The 7,878-nt window shown below is 39.4% G+C and overlaps 1 pseudogene; it reads right to left on the bottom strand.

Annotated features, from left to right (window-relative positions):
- Window positions 1-434: 434 nt before the first annotated feature.
- Window positions 435-2,644, bottom strand: LOC132413150 (heat shock cognate 71 kDa protein pseudogene; annotated as a pseudogene).
- Between the last annotated feature and the right edge of the window lie 5,234 nt (window positions 2,645-7,878).

Here is a 7,878-nt window from a genome sequence, read left to right as displayed (position 1 = left end):
CCATACTTAATAGTCTTGGAGAAGGGGCTGGCCACACCAGAAAGATCAACTCATGGTTTAGGGTGGGGACTTTGGGTGATATGGTATCAGTGGACCTAGAGATTGACTTTATCCATGTGGGCAATCAATCAATCAATCAATCAATCAACTATGCTTATGTAATGAAGCCTCAATACAGTTCTGGACACAGAGGTTCAGCTGAGCTTCCAGGGGTGGCACCACTCAGTGAGTATTGTCACACAGCAATACTGGGACCTCCTGAGGACAATGGAAATGTCACAATTGGGACTCTCCTAGACTCTGCCATATGCAGCTCTTCTTTTGGCTGATTTTAATGTATTCTTTCCCTGTAGTAAATGCAACTGTGGATATAATAGCTTTCATTGAGCTTGTGAGTCTTTTTTTTTATGGTGTCCATTTTAAATACAGTTTTATTTAAGACATTGCATTTTCCATTTACAATACAGTGCTTGTAAAGTGCAATGTTATTTCCTTTCCCTGTGCACACATTCCATGTTCAAGTATCAAGAATGTCCAGTTTACTACAGCAGCTCAACTTTAAAACTGCCATGGAATTTGCTACAAATTTGGGTCCTTTAATGTTGTGTGGAACAATGCTAAACCTATGCTAGGCTGGCTTAATCAACCTCTTCAATGGTGGGCCCAGAGGAGGCACCACCAGACGGTGGAGCTCCACCACCAGGGAAGCCCCCGGGCATTCCTCCTGGCATTCCTCCTGGCATGCCTCCTGCGCTCTGGTACAGCTTGGTAATAATGGGGTTGCAGACTTTTTCCAGCTCCTTCTGCTGATGTTCAAATTCTTCCTTCTCTGCAGTCTGGTTCTTATCAAGTCAGTTGATTATTTCATTACACTTATCAAGAATCTTCTGTTTGTCCTCATCATTAATCTTGTCTTGAAGTTTCTCATCCACAACAGTAGCTTTCATGCTGAAAGCATAGGATTCTAGAGAATTCTTCGAAGACACCTTATCCCGTTGCTTCTCATCTTCAGCTTTATACTTCTCTGCTTCCTGAACCATACGTTCAATGTCTTCTTTGCTCAAACGGCCCTTGTCATTAGTGATGGCAATCCTATTCTCTTTTCCTGTGTTCTCATCCACAGCAGAGACATTGAGGATGACATTGGCATCAATATCAAAAGTGACTTCAATCTGAGGAACACCACGGGCGGCAGGCGGTAAGCCTGTGAGTTCAAACTCGCCAAGCAGGTTGTTATCTTTTGTCATGGCATGCTCACCTTCATAAACCTGAATGAGTACACCAGGCTGGTTGTCCGAGTAGGTTGTGAAGGTCTGCGTCTGCTTGGTGGGAATGGTGGTGTTGCGTTTGATGAGGACAGTCATGACTCCACCAGCAGTTTCAGTTCCAAGGGAAAGAGGAGTGACATCCAACAGCAGCAAATCTTGAACATTTTCAGATTTGTCTCCAGATAGAATGGCTGCCTGGAGAGCTGCACCATAAGCAACAGCCTCATCAGGGTTGATGCTCTTATTCAGTTCTTTCCCATTGAAGAAATCCTGTAGAAGTTTCTGAATCTTGGGGATGCGGGTTGAACCACCCACCAGGACAATATCATGGATCTGAGACTTGTCTAGCCTGGCATCCCGAAGGGCTTTCTCCACAGGGTCCAGTATCACGGAACAGGTCGGCATTCAGTTCTTCAAATCAGGCACAGGTAATTAAGATGTAGAAGTCGATTCCTTCAAAGAGGGAATCAATCTCAATACTGGCCTGGGTGTTGGAAGAGAGAGTGTGCTTAGCACGCTTACAAGCAGTACGAAGGTGACGGACAGCCCTCTTGTTCTCACTGATGTCCTTCTCGTGCTTGCGCTTGAATTCTGCAATAAGATGGTTGACCATCCAGTTGTCAAAGTCTTCTCCACGTAAGTGGGTATCTCCAGCTGTAGATTTGACCTCAAACATTCCATTCTCAATAGTGAGGATTGACACATCAAAAGTGCCACCACCTAAATCAAAGATCAGGACATTTCTTTCTGCTCCAACATTTTTGTCTAAGCCATAGGCAATAGCAGCAGCAGTCTGTTCCTTGATTCTAAGTACATTGAGCCCAGCAATAGTTCCAGCATCTTTGGTAGCCTGACGCTGAGAATCATTAAAGTAAACGGGTACTGTGACAACAGCATTGGTAACAGTCTTCCCAAGGTAGGCTTCTGCTATTTCCTTCATCTTTGTCAAAACCATGGATGACACCTCCTCTGGATAAAAACCTTTTGTCTCTCCCTTGTATTCTTCTTGAACCTTAGGCCTGCCTGCATCATTCACCACTATGAAGGGCCAATGCTTCATATCAGACTGGACAACAGCATCATCAAATCTTCGTCCAATGAGGGGTTTGGCATCAAACCCCACACCGTGTTGGTGGGATTCATTGCAACTTGATTGTTTGCAACATCACGGATCAATCATTCGGTATCAGTAAAGGCAATATAGCTAGGTGTAGTTCGGTTCCCCTGATCATTGGCAATTATTTCCACCTTTCCGTGCTGGAAGACACCCACACAAGAATAGGTGGTGCCAAGATCAATGCCAACTGCAGGTCCCTTAGACATGGTTGCTGGAGCGCAGCCCCGGGTCCACTGGAGGAGATAACAGCAACCTATAGAGCTGCCGTCGCGTTCAGCGAGCTGTGAGTCTTTCTAGTGAATTATGGAATCTGAGGATGGTTTTGGGAAACCCTCAAACTTAGTTGTTTTCAGAAATGAGGGCGATCTTCTCTCTAACTTTGTAGTTGGACCTTAACTCCTTGCCTTTGGAGTCAAAAGCCTTGTTTAGCATTGGCAGTTGGGAGGAGTGTGCTCTTACCTTACAGTTTAGCTAACTCCAGGTACCATCCCCACTATTTATTACTTCTTCCTCAAAATTCTGAAAAAACCTTGTATCATCTTTGTCATCTTTCGTGATTTTGGTGATTTTGGGAATGGAAGAAAGAAAAGAAATATTTGTCAGGTACTTATTTGTTTTGCGCTGTGGGTGAAATGCCATTGAAATTGTGCAGTTTAACTTCCTTCAGGGAGATGTAAAGAAAAGTTTGCCCTTGTTACTTGTATGGTTAATTCGCTCCACAAATGCTTGTGTCAAGGCATTTTTCTAAATGCTTTATGTGTATTAACTCATTTGATATAATGACCGTTGAGTCATTATATGACTCAAAAGACTTTATTATTATTATTTCCATCATCACACAAGTGAGCAAACTGGGGCCACGGCAATGAAATAACCTGCATAAGCTCCCACAGCCAACAAATGATTGAGCCAGGCAGAAACTCAGGCTCCAGAACTGTAGCCCTTTTGTTATTGAGGCTGTGGATTAAAAATCTCGAGTCTTAGATTAAAAGACGCCAAGTCTAGTGAGGAAGACAGACTCATAAGCAAACAATAATATTATCATACAAGTTCTACAATAGAGTGTAGAAGTGGGAGGAACAAATCTGAGTTGCTTCAACTGGAAAATTGAGATAGATTTTACTTAGCCCTCTTCCTTGTGCTTCAGAACCAGTCCACCTCCACATCTGTCAATTCTACCCTCTACCTCACCCCAAATTATCTGGAAGCAATTCTTTGTTGCGAATATCTTTTCCCAGAATGTAATTTGTCCTTTAACTTTGTCTGCGATGTCTTTTGTTAGACAGAAGTCTGAAAATTTAATTTAAAGTATTTTTATATCACCCTACTGCAAGTAATAAAGACATTATATTTTCTTCCAAAAATAAAAAAAAAAATTGCTCTTCACATTTAGGTGTTAGGTACACCATTGGTTAGATCTTGAATTTACTTTTGTGCACTGCATGTGCTAAGAATACCGTTTTATATTTTTTCCCCTTATAACATTGGCTCAGCTCCAATGATCTGCAATCCATGTATTATTTATGGTCTATTTCTGGGTTTTCTATTCTGGTCCTTTGGTGTGTCCATTTTCACAGTAAAAACACACTTAATTCACAAACATAATTTTACAACAACAAATTTAACACAAAATTAATAAATAAATGTAATTTTATAATAATATAGATATAATAAAAATATCATAATTATAACTTTATGTTAAAGCTTTATATTAGATAGAACAAATGTTCCTATCTTGCTCTTAAAAATTATCTTGGTTATTCTGGTCCTTTTCCTTGAGAGAGGACAGCTTAAGAAATGTATCCACATATCAGAGACTCACACACATCCACACATACACAAATATGTTGAATTTTGATCGATGTTCCATTGATCTTATAGATTAACTATTTGGGAGATTTATAATTTTACAATATTGGATCTTCCTGTCTTTGAACATGGTATTCCACTTATTTCAGGCTTCCTTAATGTTTTCCAATAGTTTTCTAATTTTCTCCATATAGTTTGTGTACACCATTTTTTCGACTTTTTTTTTCTGTAGGTAGCTTATTGTTATCTTAAAGTTACCTCTGTACTCCGTATGTTTTTTGACTAATGTTTACTAACAGTTAGATATTGGTATAAAGAAATGCAATTGATTTTTATATGTCATTCTATATCTAGCTCCCTTACTCAGCTCTCTTATTAAATCTGATAACTTGCTTATCAATTGCTTTGAGTTTTAAATATAAATATGTTTTCTGCGAATTATGGTTATCTTATTTTTATTTTTCTAATCCCTATGCTTCTTATTTCTTTTTAGTTTCTTATTGCTTTGGTTAAGACCTCCAGTGCAAAATCAAAGAGAAGCAGAGGTAAAGGGTGCCATGATTTCCTCCTGCTGGTGTTACACCTTGTACAATCCCCTCTCCTTGAGTGTAGGTGGGACCTGGCACTTGCTTCTAGACAATAGAATCTGCCACTCCCATGATTAAGTAAAATTAAAAAAGTAAACTAAATTAACTTAGTTAATAGTTATTTTAGTTAATTGATATAGTAGTTAATTTTAGTCAATTAAAAAGTTCTTGTGGAGAATTTAAAATTAAAAAATTCTCCTTGTGAGTTTGAAGACATAAGCTGCCATGTTGTTGTGAGATGGTCACATAAGAAGGAATTGCAGGTGGCCTATAGGTATGTACCTAGCCAATAAGAAAATGGAACCTCAGTCACACAACTGTAAAAATATGTAATCTCACTTCGTTGTGGTGTGTAATTCTTTTTATTTATTATTGGATTCGATTTGTTAATATTTCATTGAAAATTTTTGCATCATATTTATGAGGGCTGTAGCTTTCCTTCCTTGTAATGTCTTTGTCTGGTTTTGGTATTAGGGTAATACCTGCTTCATAGAATGAGTTAGGAAGTATTCCTTCTGCTTCTATTCTCTGAAAGAGATTTAGTATAATTTCCTCCATAAATGTTTGTCAGAATTCACTAGGAAACACATCTGGGCATGGTACTTTCAGTTTGGGAAGGTTATTAATTATTGGTTCAATTTTTTTAATCGATATAGGCCTGTTCAGTCTGTTTTCCCTTGTGTGAGTTTTAGATTGTGTCTTTTAAGGAATTGGTCCACTTCATCTAGGTTATCTAATTTCTGGAGATAGGGTAGTTAATAGTATTTCTTTATTATTATTTAATTTCTGTGGGATCTATAGTGATGTCTCCTCTTACATCTCTGTTATTAGTAATTTGTGTCTTCTCTCTTTTTCCTTCCTTAGTCTGGCTAGAGGCTTATCAAAGAACTATTGATCTTTTCAAAGAACATTTTTTGTTTTCATTTATTGTGTCTCTACTTTTAATAATTATTAAGTAGTAGTTTCTTTCATTCTTTCTAAATCAGTCTTGAATTTCTTTTAAAAGCCCAAACTTAGTGTGAATTTAGCACTTGTGTTTTTGTTGTCAAACATATGCAGAAGCCTGCCTGCAATTTATACTCATATAGTTCTCATGGGCACAAATGATTCAGTGGTCACATTATGTATTTAAATACTCACCTCCTAATCCCTAAGGCACTGACTTCACTTAAAGTTGCTATAATATCTAATTAATCTTTGTAATATCCTTCATTTTGAGCTCAAATAATTTTTTTTTCTGACTAAGAACCAGTTTAAGAGATGTGACCAAAATGTACCTTGTCATAAGCAGGGGTGTCTAAAATACATGTCATATTTTCAATAATGGACTTAGCTCACAAAATGGTCATCTCTGCCACATCACTTTTTAAGACTCGAGAGAAAATAATAGGAGTATGCTGTCTGCTGTCCAGCACCTGATTATTGAACAAATAATGTTCCAAGTATGTCATTTATCACAGAAGTAATTTTTTAAAAAACTTTATATGCTACTGAGTTCCCTGAAATCTACTATATAATTGAATATCTTAATTTTTCCTCCCAGAAAGAGCCCTTAGAGATTATTTAATTCAATCCCCTCCTTTTATGTTTAAGGAAATAGTGTCAGAGGAATAAATGATGTGCTCCAGACCATAGAGCTGAAGCCTGATTAGGTTTCCCTCGCCCTAAGCTCTGCTCATTAAGGAGCCCTGAATAAGTCTTAACTGTGACTAACCTGTCCCCATGCATGTTGCTTTACCTGAAGGAAGTGTGGGGTTTCCAGGGTTAGCTGCTGGTATGCACGCTTGTAATCAGTGCATAGGAGTAGCTGCTGCCATAGAGCATGTGCCACATACAGCCTGTCCTTCTTCATAAGAAAAGTTCTTGGAACTGAATTCCTATGTTCCAACTTGATTCTCAAATACTTGCAATTTTGCAGTACTGGTTGATAGGACCATGAACTTTGTTCCTAGAAGATTCGAGCTCTTCAAAAGGAATTTCAACCAGGCCAACGTGTTCATCATATTGTCTGGTGTTTTTAATAATGGGTGATAAAGACCTTTTCTAAGTGAAATCTCAGCTTGACCTGAGATTTTGGTATTGTCTGGTTTGTCTGGTTTTGGTATTAGGGTAATACCTGCTTCATAGAACCAGACAAAACCTGTCTCAATGCCCTGTCTCATTGTCATTTGAGACAATGCCCTGTCTCAAATGCCCTGTGGGCACATGTACCACATCTGCAATTTTGCTGGATCCTATAGAGAGTCTAAAACCGATACAGCCCTGTTCATCTTCTCTTTCATTTAACAACCAGAACTGAAGAGTCTGGCAAAAGAAGAACTCCTTTAAGATTTTCCCTTGCCAGTCATCTGTGTCCTCTTGTTCTGGGTCTTGTACGTAGGAACTTTTTGGACAAAGAACCACAGACCAACAAATTTCAGAAGGCATTTTCCTGATATGATTCCTGGGCATGCTCTGATAACTTACCCCAAACACTTATTGGGCAATGGGGCTCAGCTCCTGAGTTCTAGTCCTGTAATTGACAAAGCCAAACTTCTGTTGTGTCCCACATGTTGCTGTGGCTGTCCTTTTTTTTTTTTTTTTTTTTTTTTTGTGTGTGGTACGCGGGCCTCTCTCTGTTGGCCTCTCGCATTGAGGAGCACAGGCTCTGGACGCGCAGGCTCAGCGGCCATGGCTCACGGGCCCAGCCGCTCCGCGGCATGCAGGATCTTCCCAGACCGGGGCATGAACCCGTGTCCCCTGCATCGTCATGCGGACTCTCAACCACTGCGCCACCAGGGAAGCCCTGTGGCTGTCCATTTTTATAGAATAACTGCTCCTCAATGCCTAATTTCATGGTTTCCTCTGCTGTAAATAACCACAGAGGAGAAGAATCTAAAGCAAATACAGTAAGGCTGCTTGTTTTGACCAAATTGACAATTAATTAATTCCACCTGCTAGAAGTTGCAGTCAACATCTGCAGCAAGAGCAGCATCTTCTGGATGAACAGAAGAAATGAAAAAAGTGGGGAATGGGTCTGAGATCTTGGTGCATAGGCTTCATGGCTGTGTATCCAGGGACTGATATTTATTTCCAGGTGTATGTAAGAAACTCTCAG

This window comes from Delphinus delphis, chromosome 17 (assembly GCF_949987515.2).
Source record: "Delphinus delphis chromosome 17, mDelDel1.2, whole genome shotgun sequence".
Taxonomy (NCBI): domain Eukaryota; kingdom Metazoa; phylum Chordata; class Mammalia; order Artiodactyla; family Delphinidae; genus Delphinus; species Delphinus delphis.
The sequence above is the reverse complement of the archived record's forward strand: the minus strand, read 5'-3'. Positions and strand labels throughout refer to the sequence as shown.